At 43.0% G+C, this 17877-nt stretch overlaps 1 protein-coding gene across 4 annotated transcripts in view; it reads right to left on the bottom strand.

The window, feature by feature from the left end:
- LOC105561307 (oxidative stress-induced growth inhibitor 2-like) overlaps positions 1-17144 on the bottom strand; it is a 25815-nt gene extending 8671 nt beyond the window's left edge. Inside the window, exons 1-2 of one of the 4 annotated variants that reach the window (XM_012011170.1) lie at positions 16616-17144; positions 9229-9591 (exon numbers count right to left, since the gene is read on the bottom strand). The gene's annotated coding sequence lies outside the window, so the exon portion shown is untranslated. Of the gene's footprint in view, positions 1-9228; positions 9592-10102; positions 11122-16615 lie in introns of those variants that run through there. The other 3 variants (XM_012011169.1, XM_012011171.1, XM_012011172.1) reach the window with 3 other exon arrangements.
- Positions 17145-17877: the final 733 nt, after the last annotated feature.

The following is a 17877-nucleotide window of genomic DNA, read 5'->3' as shown; positions in this document are numbered from 1 at the left end:
CCACGCATAAAGCCATTCTACAATTGCGTAAACGTAGTTGTAGGGTTGTAGGAGTAGAAGTGGTAGTAAGTGTTGTATATTAAAGTAATATACAATAGAGTGAGATACGTCGTAATTGAAGTGAATGGTTGGTTAATTTTTACGTCCTACGTCGTTGTAGTCGTGAAAGATGAAGTTCAGCCATCTTTTACAACAGGCTTTACAGTCGGAAGTGCTAATTTAAAACTGTGTTTTACAACACTGTGCAACCGCTGACAACCACGTTCACGCAATTGTAGAATGGCCTTTAGGGACAGAGCACAAAGTAACGTAATAGCTTACGACAAAGACGCAAGCGTAAACGTAGACGGCGCACGAGCTCTGGCGTAAAAGTAACGCCACATATAATTGGAGGTAAATACGACATACGCCAAAGCTTGTGCGCTATCTACGTTTAAGCGGGGACCACACACTTTTGCATAAGCGCACAAGCATATGCATAACGAATTTGATTGGTCCATTTCCTTATGCATTTGCTTATAGATCCATCAAATTCGTTATGCACATGCTTGTGCACTTATGCAAACGTGTGTGCTCCCCGCTTTACGCTTGCGTCTTTATCGTAAGCTATTACGTTGCTTGTGCTCTGACACGCGCGCGCGCTATTGTAGCGATATCGTTGGTCTCGTTGCGTCTGGCGTAACGTAATATTGCGATTCTGACGCAAGGCAAACGAATTACGTCGTCTGCAGATGTGTTCGTAGGTGCGCGTTTAGATGCGCCTTCATATAATAAGTCGAAGCTGCGAATATATACGTTTCTTCATCTAACAAAGTGTACGTGGCATATTTCGTCGCCTTTTTCCTGTCCCTACCGGATTCCTTCACTCTCTTTTCCTCCCGTATTTCTTGACTTCCAAAGAAACGAAATAAAGGAATCCGTAAGGTTGGCGGTCCAGCAGTCTGTCTTGGACTAAGTCAGCCGCCGTCTAACTTTCGACCATCGTGCTCTAAGGAACAATCTTGAAATTAGCTGCCAATTAAATTAAAATAAGCTTCACAATTCGTACAACTATTTTACTTTCATCTAAAGTAGCGTTTCGAAATCTCTTAATAGTATTTGGTAAAAAATATCGCCGTTGCCTTATTTTCTCAATTCCGATAAAGAGTAAGCCATCAAACGACATTTTGAAAGCTGCCCCGTCCGAAAGACATGTTCGCGCCGGTGCAGCGAGTTGTGAAGATTTCGGAGATCCTCGACACATCTCTTGAGGATGCAAGAGACAATAGAACGAAAGTAGCGATGCGAATTCACGCAATTCATCTTGCGAATTTAAGATGGCAACTCCCCGCGTTATGAGGAAAGGCGAAACAAGATATGTCGCAGCGGAAGAGGCTCTGATAGCCATTACTTAAACATCAGTGCGGAGCCAGATTAATTTCAAAAGTATCGAGTGCTCATTAAATGACGCGACGCACTAAACGCCACAGGGCTCGTTGTCCGTGGGATGTTCGAGGAATCTCGACATCAACAAGACTCGCGGATCATCGTGTAACATGTATCAAACGGTACAGGTTCCGTTCCACGATAGTCGATTCTATGCTCTCTTACATTAGCGAGAGAATTCAAAGTCACGTTTTCAAACGTAAACCCCCAACAAAGTAATTTACCTTAGGCTTGATTATTATTTATTACTGGCAACTTAAAGAGATTTACGAAGAGAGAGTTTGCTTATAGCCACCAGTGATGATTAATTATTAACACGGGAAACTTGTAGTCAACCCAACTGGTATATTCATTTATTTGTTTAATACAACGTTTCGACCCCATTTCTTGGGTCCTTATCAAGTAATACTAAGTGAGTCACCGTCGTCACATAAGACAGAGTCGAATTATACGTGTATTTATACGAATTATACGTGTAATTATACGAATTTTAAAAATGCGTGTACATGTGAGCGCTGTGGCTGCTGGGACAATGTCATGTACACGCACTTTTTAAATTCGACTCTGTCTTATGTGACGACGATGACTCACTTAGTATTACTTGATAAGGACCCAAAAAATTAGGGTCGAAACGTTGTGTTAAACAAATAAATGAATATACCAGTTGGATTGACTACAAGTTTCGCGTTTTAATTTTTAAATAGATTTCTATGTTTGAATTTACCTACGATTGAAAGATGGTGTCTCTTCCAAAGGAAAGTTTTTTCGTATCAATCTCTAGAAAATTTGGACTTAGCAATTGCGTCCATGTTGAGGAAAGGGGGAAGGAGACAGGGATACTTAAAAATCGCGTATCGACAGTGCTGTGTACTGCCGACAACCCGAATCGGCGCGCAGTTTACAGTCGAAAAATAGACGGGGAAGATATCATCTTTATCCTGTTATTGCGACAAATATTACCACGTGCCTCAGTGGTTGAATTGGTGAGACGCCCGCCTAGAGAGCAGGGAAGTCCAGGTTCAAACCCTGGCTGAGGTAATATTTTTCGCAATAAATTTTCCGTATTAAAACACTGGCCGGTTAATGTCGACTAAAAAGCTTGATTATTGTAATTTACCTTAAGTATAAATAAAACATTTTAAATGTTCCAAATAATTTATCATCATTAAAAATAGCCAGCAGTGGGGAAATCCCGGTAATTTTGAAACCTCATTGAAATCTCTTTTTTTTTATTTATATACGTTGGTCTTGTCTTGCGAGTTTTCACTTTACGACCCTGTTCGGTCGGAATCTAACCCTGTCGTGAAACGGGTCCTACCTGTATCCCGACATTCCATTAGCACATGGAATGTTTCGATGATGAAAGTAATTCATTAGTGCCATTAATACGCGGAAAAGTTTTGCAAACTGTAACATAAGATTTTTATACTTTAACGAAGATACGATAATTAATAAGGCATATCCATTCCCGTGAGATGTAATTAACATTACGCGGAAAGTTATCATTCTGAACTAAATTGATTATAATACGTAGAACTATTTATGTATGACGTAGACCGTCATAAATAAATGACGTAACAGAAAGGACTATTGCGGTCGTGCTGGATCTTAATGCCTAATTTTCCGTACATCTTTTTAGCAAGTTCAGTCCTACTGTGGCTGTTGAGTCGGATGGACGTGCCTTCAAACACAGTTTTCTCCGACCGATATCCAAAGACGGATGACACCTCTTTTGCAATTTAATTTTTAACTAATCCATATATTTCCTTGAAAAAGACCACAATCCGGATGGTCGAAACGTTGGGATAAATTGCTAAATTGAACCACCTTAGCCAGTTTAAAGTCGTTAAACAATTTCTCTTGCTGTTTTTAATCAATTACTGACGACAATAATATTAATAGTCTTCTTGCTTTTTGGCAAAGACAACTTTTTCAGCCTCGAAGTATTAAGCTAAATCGACTGGTTTGAAAGCAAAACGAGACGTGCCTCTTTGGCTTGGAGAAGCGACGATGATGTATGCTGAAAGATGCCGATCTATGTATATTGTAAATCTACATTTGCGGACTAGGGCGTTACTAGACCGAACTGAGAATACTCGCCCTGTAAATTTGATATTTTTCGACGTCAGAACCGACGCAAACGGTGATGCGTAAGTTCAGCGTAGTTTTCATAGATTTACGAATATGCCGAACAGAAGGAAAACGATAGGAGAGATTTACGATGTATCTGGCGCGAGTGCGAGGTCATCTTGGAACGTAATACTTGCATTTATTATCGCAGTCAATACTCGTCCCTTAAATAATTCAAGTGTCAAACGAGACGGAAAGAAACGTTTCAGGCAGCGCTTAGCGAAATGTTTTAATTTTCAATGAACGAGCCTTCAGTCTATTTGCGTAAACCCAAGTACGAAGCAGAATTACGTACATCATTGCGTATATCAACTGATAAAATAGAGTTTCGCTATAATCGCCGACACGCGCTCCGTTTTGTAAGCAGCAAATGATGAATTAGTCATCAAGACTGCCAAACATTAACATCAACATTCGTTACGAATAAATAATGAATACCGGTTTTTTTCCACTCTCGTCAAACGAAACGATGACATGTAAATGCTCGGCAATAATTGCAAGCGGCGAGGTTACCGATTTGTGTGGATTGTCGCAGAAAACAACGGGGGGCGGGGAGGGGGAGGAAAATGCATCGTCGGGAAATGCAAATCCTAAAAGCGCGTATTTTTAGAAAAACATGATCGATATCGCAATGTGTGCGTACGGGGGGGAAAAATCCGGCTTGCACGCCGGTGTCGCTCGTCCACACGCAAAACGGCGCAGACGAATGTTAATCAATTTCACCGGACGATTCAGTAAACACAGCGGGGACCGCCGGCTCTTATTATTCGGCGCACAAAAATTACCCCGGCATTTAACCCGCGTTGTAACGGGTTAACTTATACAACAAACCCGCTCGCGGCGCATTTTGTCACTTAAACACGTTTAGCCGTTTCGTTCATTAGCCGACTGAATAGAATGACGCTAGACGTCATTCGCAACGGCGCGGCGACGCTTTTGTTTAGTAGCAGACCCGCGCGGCGAAAACCCGCGTATCGCTGTTCCACTGTGTCGCCGGACAGCGTCGAACTATTTCAGCTGTTCAATATTTCGACTAAAAAAAAAACGATTTGCCCGAAAAATACATATTTGTATTACGTCGAAAAAGGCCATCTTTTAATAAAATGTTTGTTTGTATTAAAGTTGTTTGCATTATATTTTTATTGAATAAGTATTAAAAATTTGTCTCATTAATATTATTGTCTCCTTTATTTCTTCCGGTAAAATCTTATGCTCGAGTGTTTGGATATAACATTTTAAAATAATAAAGTATCTAGTTTGTATAAATATCCATTTTAGTTGGCGCAATTTAATATCATTACTTTTGTAGAGAAGATAAAAAAGTTTTTTTTTCTAATAAAATATATCCAAATAATTAAATTATATAATTCTTGATTGGATGGCGCTTATACTTGACGTCTTTTTACTTGTTTTTAAAAAGGTTATTTTTTAGCGTGATTTGTATTGCATCGGATCCGTTGATCTACTCGCCGGTGCCATCTTTGCGCGATTTCGGATTTTCGCGCAATCGCTCGATTCTGTTTTTTTTTACTACCATTGTAACGCGATTTACGAGTGTTTCTTTTGTGGAAAGGAGAACAATTCGAATGCGCTCGTTCGCGTGCTGCCCAATGGCGCCGTGGGACGCTCGCGGACTCAAATTCGCCATCTCAGATTTCGGCCACCGTGCAAAAGCGAGACCCCGCAGAATTTCGCGGCACACGTAGTCGCGCTTTTGCCACCGAGATCAATAGTTACGTAACGCACGTACGTAAGCCGCCACTCGTCTTTTGCATCGCAAAGAAAAAAAAAATCGTACCGCCGTGCAATTTCGTAGCATGATGCAGCGCGTTTCAGAATGCACTCGCACCACAGTCGCATTGCGAATACATTATTCAGACTCGTGTCAGAAACGTATCAAGCAGATTGATAACTTGATCGCCGCGCGGTGTCTGTTGGTCGGATTTTTTTTACCCATCAACCGCGAGCGATTCGAGTTACTCAATATTGTACAACGAAATAACGATAAAGCAATTACTATTCGGACTCGCTGCACTCGCGTCTCTTTAATTTAACCAATGCAAAGTCATCACGTTCGAAAATCCACTCGACCCAAAAAGCCCCGTGTATCCGGAATAATAATTTCGTCCCTGAGTTTAACTCTTGTTTGACTAATTCCACCGCCAGAGTTGTTGGACACATTTGCGACGAGCGTAAATGAAGTTGTGCAGCCGGAGGAGGCGCTCCGATAATTCGTTAATCACTGTGCTTCTCACGATACGGACGCGTGCACTGATAAAAAAATATGTAATATTCGAAACTATAATTGCATAATAAAATAATTATAGTCAGGATTATTATTTTTATAGTAATTATTACTATAACATTAGCAACCATATAGACACAGTGGTGCCAACTATTTAAAAAATTTACTACAAAATATAAGCTTTTAACTATTGTTCTGTTAAAATATCCAGGTAATAAATAGGGTAAATTAGCAAATTATTTTTGTATAGTAAATACAATCGCCGTAATAGTAAATTCAGCGACATTTCTATCATCCACCTTACTAATCACATGGTGAACAAAAGCGAAGTGGTTCGAAATGTCCTCACTAGAGGGACACGCGGTATAAGACTTTCTCGTAAGAAGAAAACCGCATAGGGTGTTAATAAGTTTATACATTCGAATAAGATTACATCTTTTCTTTGAAAGATGCTTTCTTGCACTATTCTTTATGAGTGCAAAGTGATGTAAGCAATAAACATAGTGAACGCAATGTATATATAATATAAAAGCGGAAAATATGACTTCCAATATAAATACGATTTATTACTATTGTATACTGTTGTACAGTTTATTACTATTTCGTACGTTTTATCGTATTTTTCGCTGCGTTTCAGATAACTTTATTTTATAGTACGGTTAACTATATGTTAACTACACAAAAAATCTATTTTTAGTTTACCATAACTATTTCATATGGTTGTGCTAATTTATGTCACAGTGAAACTGACTATAGATTTGTGTTCACTCTGCTGTATTTTGCATGTTTAATAAAAGTATGAAAATATGTTTGGAGCCAGAATTCACTATAAAATATAGTGAGATTATAGTTATTCTAACCATTTTTTTCCTATCAGTGCACGATGACAAACACGGCATCCCGCGGTGTAGAATTGGCTCTTTTTCGCAAGTCACCGTTCGTTCCCACCTGAGATGACGTAACGCGCTTGCGACCGTAACTTTGAAAGGACGGCTGATAATTAAAGCGACGGCATAAATTAAAACGCTGACGTAAGAGAGGCTGGCGGTATCGAGAGTACTCTCGGGTCGCAAGCCGAGGGTATTTTCACAAGCCAGGGCTTAGGCGCGAGCACGACCCGGAATATCCGCCAAATTTCGCCAAGAGCTGAAATACCCGCGCGATTAAACTGCACGCCGGGTCTCAGGTGACAAATTTGTACCGGCGGTCGTTGGCTTCCGCGATGCCTCGCGTGAACGAAGACGCGACGTCACGATAACGCGACTCCGCGGTCTGAAAAAAAGTTTCGAAAAGACACCTCCGTCACGTTGCCGGATGAAACATTAAATTTAAGACACGACACAATAAGTTTCATTGTCACCGTCAATATTGCTGACGTCACTGACGATTGCGAAACTTTCAGCCTCACGTTTGATACTGATATTCCCGCCACTCCGGACGTACGTCCGCAAATTCAACGATATTGATTACGGTTTCCCGCTTTGTCGTTCGGATTAAGCTTCCTATTACGAAATGCCACGGTACTTAATCTAAACTTTCCGCGCAAGTTCTCAGGTGGATAATTGACGGATTAAGCGCCGTCGCATGCTCCGTTCACCGCGCCGACAATTACGTCACTTATAGTGAATTCGATTGCTTGCACCAGTGCGCACCGAGTGCACACAAAGGCCTGTTTATAGTCAATTTTTACGTTTAACTTTGTCTTAAATACATGTTCGAAGAGTATTTGCCTAAAAAAATGATCCGTGGATGTTATACAGAGTCTTTTAATAGCTAAATATTTCACGAGACATTTAAGACGATCTTCAAACATAAGAATTGACTGTAAACAAGCCTTAGTGTGCACTCAGTGCGCACCAGTGCAAACAACCGAACTCGCTATTAGGCTTATATGGCAGAGCGCACGTGAGCGGAATTGCATCGCGCGCGCAGAATTTCGAGCGAGTTCCGCGGCGGGAAAAGGATCCGCTGAGAGATAATCCCCGGCCCGATGACCTTTAATCTACCGAATCGCGATTACCGCGATGTCCGCGCAATATGTCGCGGATGACGGATTGTCGCTTTCGCGAAACAGCAGTTTCCACTGTTGCGACGTTATCTCTAAAGGGCAGAAGTAGATACGCGTAAACGTGCATTTCCGCCTCACGATGTTCACGAAATCGATAATCCCCCGTGGATTGAAGACGATTATTACGTTCTCTTACAGAACAACACGTATCCTTCCCGTTGAAAGAAAATTAAAGCAGCTCTTTACGTTTTACAATCTTAAAGTCTAATCTACAATGCGCTCTTTGCGTCTAGAAACATTCCACTTCGTAGTCAGTAGATACGTTGCAAAAATTCGTGCAATTTGATAAATTGTATATTATACAATCGTACGTCGCCGGACAATTTTTTTTAAGGCGTTTTCATTTGTTTATACGAAATAAAATGTTTCCAGATACAGAGAGCACGTTGTCTTTTAATTGGAGCAAAATTTGGAATATCGAATCGCCAGTGATTAATTAACAATTGGGTCGAATAATTCGACACAATTCGACAACTGGCTACAGGAAACTTCCCTTTATTATAACGCAACGTTTCTGCATGGGTTTTGGCCCTTATCAAGTGTATTCTACAGTGTATTCTCTTTTAATTCGTCCTGGAAATTTTGTAATCGTACAGCAACACGGCATTTCGAAGAACTTTATGAGAGCTTTTTGATATTTTGCCATACATTTTACTAGTAAATACACTTAATATACGTTTTATCAATAAAATGTACGGTAAACTTTCAAAAAAACTCTCATAGTTGTTAAAAATGCCATGTTGTCCCACGATGACATGATTTTCAGGATAAATTTTAAGACAAAGTTCTCTCCGTGTAGATTAGGCTTTAATGAAAATATGCCTTAGATATCCTTAACCGCAGACCCTCTTCGTCGTCCCATGAAGACCAATCCATAATGTGCTCTTTGCGATTACAAACACCGCATTTTGTACAAACATATCGATACGCTTAAAAAATTTATCGATAACGTGCGATTGTACAATGTGGATACAATTTATCAACTTGCGAACTTCCTAAACGTATTAAGTGGCTACAAAGTAGAATGTTTCTAGACGCAAGAGCACATTGTAGACGTGATCAGGCGCGAAGGATAAACTGGGGAAATTTTTCGGGACGTCCGCCGCTCGCGAGACACGTCCGCCTCGCGCGAGTCGCGGATCTTAGAAAGTACGCCACTCTCGTCTCTCATTTCCCTGTTATTTCCCGACCGTCAATCATGCTGTCACTTTGTACCTACTTCGGTATTTAGACAGATATAATTGCGGATCGATAGAACGAACGGATCGCTGTCCGCGACGTTGTCGCGCGAAACGTCAGAAGTTGCTCGCGTGCGAGCACGCAATGGGCGGAAAAAGGGAGGCGACTGTGGTTCGCGTACCTGCTTCTTCCAAGAAGGGAGAGCGTCGAGCACGCCCCGCCGGCCTCTGATTTTTCCCGCTGTCGGAACGCCGATTATCGGAGAACCGTAGGTGCCTCGTCGGTCGACCGGTTAGATCGGAGCCGGAGCCGGAGCTGGAGCACGTGTGGCCGGTGACAGCGGACGACGCAGCTCCTCGCCCGGCGACAGTCGGCGTCGTACTGGAGCGTGCACGCCACGCGCGATCGTTTTTCCCGCGGAAGCGCCGTATCCGAAGGCCGCGCGATGAATGGCGATTTCACAAGGCGATTTCAGCCGCGAGATATCGGTCCCCTCGGTGCGGCCGTCATGGTGCAGCGTGGCTACGTTTGCGACACGACTCTCCTGCAATTAGAAACGCCGGTCGGACGGGACGCCAAGCGTCGCTCCAGGCCCTGCGATCTTTCGCTCTTGCCCGTGGAGCCCTTAGGGCCAGTTTCACAAACGTCGATTAACCGCTGGCCGACGACTAATTGATCCTCCGACGCCCGTTTCTACCGATGCAGATTCGCTTTAATTTCGGTTTAAGTTACTTCTTATCTTTTTTCACTTCGTGAAACTTGAAAAAGATATGAAGCAAGTTGAACCGGGATTAAAGTTAAACTGCGTCGGTAGAAACGGGCCTGATTCTTCTTTTTAGTACTTTTTAGCTTTTCAGAGACAGGCCCGATTTCACCGAACGTCGTTTAACTTTAACGTTAGTTTAATTCACGTTTGTCTCTTTCTGCAGTAACAGTTGAAAAGAGGCAAAGAACGAATTAAGCTAAGCTTGAACAACGTTGGTGAAACCGGGCCTTAGATAATAACGAGTGGTCTGAACTCTAATTAACAGTTAATCGACGTTCGTGAAACTGACCCTTTAGACTGCTAACTGGTGGTCGATCGATTCTCCGTCTCTTCTGTCCACTTCTACCAATGCGGATTAACTTTGATCTCGGTTCAACTTACTTTTTATCTATTTCTAGTTTCGGGAATTGGAATTGAGTAAAAAGTAAGTTAAACTGGGATTAAAGTTAAAGCGACTTGGTAGCTGTTATATATTAATGGTAACATAAGCTGCTTTCCTTTTAGGAGACGCAAATCGACACAGGTTAACACACTCGAGCGCAGTTTGCCACTGCGAAACGGCAAAGATTTGAAGAAAAGGTTCTGCCGAAAGAAGATTCTATCAAAATACTCGAAGCGGATGCAATCTTCGGTCACAAACACACTCCGACTCTCCTCCCGAGCGGAGTCGAAAAGTGTCGATTGAGTTTGAGTCGAATTCCAAATGGAAAGCGACATGTGTCGATTTGTGTCAAAAATGCCGACTGTGTTCCCTAAAAGGAAAGCAGCCATGGTTAACCGTTGACCAGAAAATGAAAACGTTAACCCTAACCGTTAACCAGAGGATAGGGAGTCTCGACTAATCTCTGGTTAACCGACGTTTGCAAAGCTGGCCCTAAGCCTCGCAGTTCTGTTCAGCCTTTTTTCCCTTTCGCCCCTTCTTCCTCGCTTCGCGGTGCCACGTAATTTACAGAAATACAACGTTACAGAGCACCTTTGCACCCCTGGATCTCGCAGGGATGGGAGCACACAAGGGTGAAGAGGGACGATTTGTCCAATTGCACTCTGCAGATCGAACTGAAAGCGCCGGCAACTGGACGATTATATAAGTCGACGTCTTACAGTAAATTGACTTCCGTCTGACAGTTATTAATAACAGGATAATATTTAGAAATGATGCCTGGTAGATGACTAATTTGCCGGACGGTAGAAAAAGATGTTTCGCCATTGAAATATGGGTTCAGGCTGTCCGACGAATTGACGTATTTCGACGTGCCGATCGCATATACATAACGTTATTATCTATATCCGGTGCCGGCGGAGATTTTGAGATGATTAATGCGGCCGAGGAAAAAAAGAGACAAGAACTACGACGCACTTGTGCCAGTCACGTTTCTGCCGCAGTTACGGCGTCACATTGTGAATATCTTTCCCAGATTACACTTCCTAGATTACGCCAGGCATGGGTCGCTCTTATCGATCCGCGTTACTTGTACGACATCGATAAAAAGATAGCTGGGGCATGGTGTAAAGTTAAATCGCATTACCCCTAATATACACCTCACTCTGTTTCTCGTAACTGCACGGAAAGAGCTCGGCGTTTGCGTCACGAGCCCTTTGACTTTCGATATTGAACGTCCCCGGCAATTAGAATTTCCGAGCTGCAGCGCGGACGCCGGTCGAGAATAATTCGCGGGCGATCTCGCCGAGGAAGAATTCGAGATTAATTTCGCCGAATATAAATTCACGAGAAGGCATATATAGGAGGCGTCGCGACTCCCTGATAATGACACGGCATTAGAACGCAAAAACGATATCTTACGCGAGATAAGGGCTCGCGGATTCGTGTCATCAAACATACATTTCTTTACGTAGAGATGGAGGGAGCATGAATCGCAAAGCGATTTTACAGTCGGTTTAAAGAGAACTTGGGTGTACATTTGGTCAAAATGCTCTGTATTTCCGTAAACTACCCGAGTATTTGGTCTCGGAATGGGCCTCAATTATTCTATTCCGCCTTCATTTGGACCTCGGAGTCGGTTTGAAACTCCAATTTGGGGCCCAGATGCGTAAAACAATTTGTGTTCAACCTTATTCTAACCCTCAAAGAGACTGTAATAAAATATCTCACTCTCTTTGAAACCCCTTAGGCCGAAGAGAATCCACTGAACCTCTGTTGATTACACTCGCACTGGCCTCTTTACCGCTAAAAGGGAAGCGGCGATTCTTTTCAGGCCTATCTGAGGTCAAAAGTTCAATATATATTTCTCCTTAGTTCGACCTCATTGCTCCCAATTCAAAAATTATACGAGGCTAAACTGATGCCAAAATATTTGACTCTCACTGACAGAAAAAAAAAATGGTTGGAGTTACCACAAGCTCACTATAATTTATAGTCATTTTAGGAGCCAACCACATTTCGATAATTCTTCCAACTACGTAAGTTATAGTTGACCTAACAATGTATTATAGTCCTCATAGACACAATATTGATCCATGCAGCTTATGATATGCTTGTCATAAACCGAAACGAGCTTTTAATTTGGTAAGGTCTACTATAAATATTGCAATAACAACCACAAGTAAAACTTCGAATAACTATATGTAATAGTAATAATCGTATTTATATCGGAAGTAATACTCCCCGCTTTTTATTATACAGAGTGTCCCATTTTAACTTGAACTATATATGGTTGCTATTGCTAATATTATAGTGATACTTAATTACTATAAAAATGATAATCCTGACTATAATTATTTTACTATGCAATTATAGTTTCAAATACTACATATTTTTGTATCAGTGCGAGTATTAGCGTTGTAGAGCAAGAGGGAAAGAACGAAAAGCGAAAAGAGAGCTGCAGAGCTATTGTAGAACGAACATTGTCTCGATCTCTTTCCCTGGTCCAGAATGAGCGTTTGAGCAGAAAAACCAAAGAGATTACGCACAATCGAGAAACGACCTAATGGCCGTATCACACTAGCGATTTGCGTTGGCGTTGCCGTTGGCTACTGCGTCTCGACCAATCAGAGAACAGCGGTTGACGATGGCGGCTTGCGGCTTCAGAATAGCCGGGCATCTATTGGTCCAATAGGCAATGGCAACGCCAACGCGAACCGCTAGTGTGATACGGCCATAACATACAAAAGATATCGGTCAATGCATACTTATTACATACTTATGTATTATTATATATTGTATATTACAATATATAATGTATTACAATATGTCTTATCTGGCGGAATTGAATAAAATGAATTATCAAGTGCCCACGTAAAAGTATCGCTCGTTAATCCGCTAGAGATAAGAAAAATTTTCATGTAACTTTCACGCGATAACATATGATTAATATGATGGCAGATAACCGCGCTATCGAATCACTGAGATGGAAAAACGATGTTTCATACACGATATCAATGATATGGAGATTATTGTTCGTCTTTTCGCGTGCGAACCAGATGAGCGTTCGAGTATATCGTCGCGGCATTTCCAAAATACACTTCCGATTATTTAATGGGATTATCGAGCACGTTTTAAAGTCGACGACGAAATTAATAAAATTCGAGGAAGGAGGATGTGGAGGGAAAGTGGACGATTATTATCGCCGCGATTACCCGGCGCGAATGGAAATGTACTTTAAAGGGGCGATAAACGATGCGGGGCAAGGTTTCGATGAAACGTTCTCCAATTATCGCCATCGATAACGAGCATTCGAGCCGCAAAGTTGCAACGCCACAGCACTCGCGTGGCTAAAGATAAACACAATGTCTGGCATTGATATCGTCTATTGGTCACCGAACGGCCGCCGGCCGGCTGACTTTTAGCAATTCGGGGGGGACGGGGGCCCTACATCTGCTTGAATTAATGCAAAATAATTCCGGGACGGGTGTCGCGAACGGGCGGTTTCTGCCGTCGATACGCCGCGGCAGAAATTCACGAGAGGCACATTTGCAAGTATCGAAGCTAAAATAGAAATGAACCAACAATCCAACGATTTTCTCACAATGTCCGCTACTTGGCCGCTTACAGTTAATCGGTTTATCAGCTCAAACAAGCTCTTCTTTCTCGAGGCTATTTGTGGTATCTCGCTCGATGCGCGGCTGTGATAAATGTGAGCTATATCATTTAATTTTACATGCAATATATAAATAACGCTTGTGTGCGGGGCACAGAGTCGCTCGTGTGTCGTAACTAATGAATTATTTCCAGACATTACGAAAAATGACGTAATATTGAGAGGACCGCCCATGGAAGGAGCATCCGTGCTCCGAAATTAGAAACACGCGTGTACGTGTGCGCGTACGTGCGTACGTGTTGAACGCGCGAAATATACATAAATATATTTAATATACACGGAGGAAAAATTTTTTTTTAAAGTCCACCAGACGGGCAAAAAGTTATCTTTATTTAAGTCACAACGTTTCGACCTCTTTATCGAGTCCTTTTCAGGTACAATCTAATTTATATAATAATAAATCGATAAAGAGGTCGAAACGTTGTGACTTAAATAAAGATCACTTGTTTGCCAGTCTGCTTGACTTTTAAACAAATTTTCCCTTTGTTTAATTACCACTGACGACAATGAGCTTCGCTCAATTTTGATATTTAATATATTTATCATGTATTATTATTATTAAATAGAAATGTCCACTCTTGACACTCTTTCTCCAATTAAAATTTTCTTAATTTATTTGTATTCATTCTTGTTTGGCTCATTGTATTTATATTATTTCGTTTTCATTTTGTAGTCATGCGTCATGACAATTTACGTTTCTATTTCTACTCTTCCTATCGAGTAGGCATTGAAGCAACTACTTTGTTGGTGACTCACCTTTTGCGTTATTCCAATATCGCATTTCTCTGTGCTCTGTACCTCTTACTCTCTTAGCAATCAATTAAATTAAACTAAATTACATAAAATTCTCAAATTAGATTTCACCCAAACGACCGACTTTTTCGCGACTCAAAATTAGATTTCACGACCAAACACTTTTCGCACGGCGTACGATAAACCGGCGTATTTTTTAAGACATTTGAGAAACGTTTTATCATTAAGAAAGTTAAATAAACATCCGTAAGGCGTATATGCACGTCGCGCAAGCAGATACAAGCGGATGTTGCCGTTAATTTTTTTTCTTTCTTCTCGCGCAACACTGACAATTTTGCGATAAGCGTTTGACAAAAAATGCACATGTCCGCTAATTAGTATAATCACGGCCGTGGACGAAAATCGTACGCGAGCGGCGGACAAGCAAAAACAAGAAACCTATACGAGATATCGCGTGCAAAGAAATATTTCCACTCGATCGCATTTATGGACCTTGATTTTCGATTACGATCGCGCGTGCGAAGCCACGTTCCTTTTTCTTTTCATCTCTGCAACTTAGATTTGAACCAAAAAAAAATGTAAAAATTACGTAATATCGTACAGCCAAGTTCAATTTAACGCGAGGATAAATTGTACGCGGTCTCCGCGCGGGTGAAATTGCGCGTGAACCGGCGCGATATTTTCAAGTGCTCCGAGCTCAAGTCCGCTCGCTTTATTTGCTCAAAATTAAATCGCGCTGATCAAATAATCTCCCGCGCGCGAGAGGAAGCGGGAACGTGAGAATTATTATGACTTCGCGGTTTCCACTTGAAAATAGAACCGGCCACGTTCGCGCAACGCTCATCGAATATTTCCGAGAGAAACCCGTAAATACGTAAACGCCGAGATACTCGAGCGCGAGTGTACAACAAACCCGGGATTTCCGCGGCTCGCTCAGGAGGCGGCGACGAAAAAACTCCTGTCCCACGCGTAATATAATATACAGGGTGTTCCAGGAAGAAAGGCCAATATTCTGGGAGGTGTTAGTGTCGGTAATTTTAAGCAAAAATGTTCGTGTGAATGTATGCCCCGTTCCGCGCCGTTTCCGAGATAGAGCACATTTCGTTGGCGTCCTCGTTCAGATGAAACATGAACACTGGGAAGCGTTCCACTTTCACTCAATGCATTGAAAGCCTCGGAAAACACTTTACGATTCCGCGTGTAGGAAAGCGCCGACGGTATTCTTCAACAGCACATTCGACATTTGTGCATATGCGAGTGCATTTTGAACATTTCTGCAATGCTATCAGCGCAACAGTCAACGGACGTATAAGAGTAAATTCCCGCGGACGCTTATGAGATTGGACGAAGGGTGAAGTGTGCAGAAAAGAAGTAAATACACGAGACATTCAAGTGGCTCTATCTCGGAAACGGTGGGGAGTGCGACGTATATTCATACGAACATTTTTGCTTAAAACGACCGACACTATCACCTCCCAGAATATTGACCTTTCTTCCTGGGACACCCTGTACACTCACGTCACGCATCCTCCAGATTTCTATTATTAATTTGCGCGTCTAAATATACGCAGCCTCGCGTATCTCTCGCTCGTCCTACGATCATCCCTAGATCAGGGGGGGGGGGGGGGTCAATCTTACGCTATGACTAATCGTCCCCTTAGAAAGAGACAAAGTCGCTCGCTTTTAGCATCTTCACTGTATCGCAAGATACGGAATTGACCCCCTGAGAATCTGACGTATTCTTCAGTGACTCCCACTTGTTGAAATAATAGGCCGGTTTCACCGTGTTCGACTAAAGTCGGCTGATAAGAGTCGATCTTGCGTACGGCAAATGCGACCGGTCGATTCCAGTGGAGCACTGAGGTTTACCCGGCTGATAAAATTATTCGGGAACGGTGAACCGGCCCTGGCTACGCTAGGGAACGTCGACCGCTGGCGTCGTTGCAGCTATCACACCCCGAGGTCGGGAGACGCGGAAGAAAGAGTCCTCTCACCTGGTCCGTCCAGCACGTCGTCATCGCGGCCGCCTTAGTCCGGATTGCAGACTCTGACCCGATACATCGCGCGGAGGCTCCGTGGGACGTTCGTGCCGCGGACGCTGCGATTGCCAGTGGATCGCCGACGCGGGCGGACGACGCTCGCGAGTATCATGGTGAAGAGGGCGACGGGCCGAGCGAGGCGAGGCGAGGCGAGGTGAGGGTTGCAACGCGGCGCCCGAGCCGAGGGTGCGACCGCCGTGCGATTTGGGATTCGGGGCCGCGGCGCGGAAGATCGGGGACCTCTCGGTCTTCTCGTCGCGCCGGAGAGCAGAGACGGCAGAGCGCACACGGTTACCGCGTTCTTATTCACGCACGTTCAGCCGCGCCCGTGACAATTCCGCGTCGTCGTAGCCGACACACCTCGTCCCGGCCATTGATTTTCCTTCGGAGTCCCTGTCGCCGCCGGACGGACGCAACGCGCTTCTCTCGCTCCCGGTGCAGCGACGGTGCACGCGCGCCGTTTGCTCGGATGCGACCTGAACGTAGCCGCGAACGCCGCTGCGCGCGTTGCGTCGCGTCGCGTCGCCGCGGACATCGCGTCTGTCGCGCGCCCGGCGACATCTACCGTCGGGCCGCGGTACCTTCCTGCTCCGCTCCAGTCCGCTCGGGCGACGGTAAGCTAGATCTCTCGAGTCTCCAGCGATGCTTGGTGAAAGACCGTCGAGGTGGCGCTGGTTTTGAAATTAATTTGAGTCTCTTGTTCGACGTGCGCCAGCCTGTTTCTAAAGACTGTATATTTTTGTAAAGGCCTTCACACATAAAATTCCGTAAGGACGTAAAACGTAAGCGTAAGAAAATCAACAGATTGGATTTGCTACTGCTTGCGTTATTGCCTTACGTTCTCAACTGTGATTGGTCGATTTTCTTATGCTTACGTTTTACGTCCTTACGGAATTTTATGTGTGAAATTCACGACACGCCTTTCCAAACTGTAAAAAACGTACATTGGAAATTCTTAACGAGTAATCGATATTCAAAATGAATTCTTTTCCCCATCTCATTTTTGTTCTAAAAATTTGACAGTCTTCATTTTATGTCAACTTTTTTTTTACTACGAAAGGAATCGTTCTTCTTGAATGGATTACGCTATAATTTATAAAGAAATGTCAGCGTGCTGAGTTAACGTGAGGAATTTAGTTGTTCCTTCCTTAAATCTTTCGCGTCTTTTCCGCTACGAAAGTGAACTTATTCCGATATTCCGATTTCCCTAAATCACG

This window comes from Vollenhovia emeryi, unplaced genomic scaffold, assembly GCF_000949405.1.
Source record: "Vollenhovia emeryi isolate VEMERY1.0 unplaced genomic scaffold, V.emery_V1.0 DF939209.1, whole genome shotgun sequence".
Classification (NCBI taxonomy): Eukaryota; Metazoa; Arthropoda; class Insecta; order Hymenoptera; family Formicidae; genus Vollenhovia; species Vollenhovia emeryi.
The sequence above is the reverse complement of the archived record's forward strand: the minus strand, read 5'-3'. Positions and strand labels throughout refer to the sequence as shown.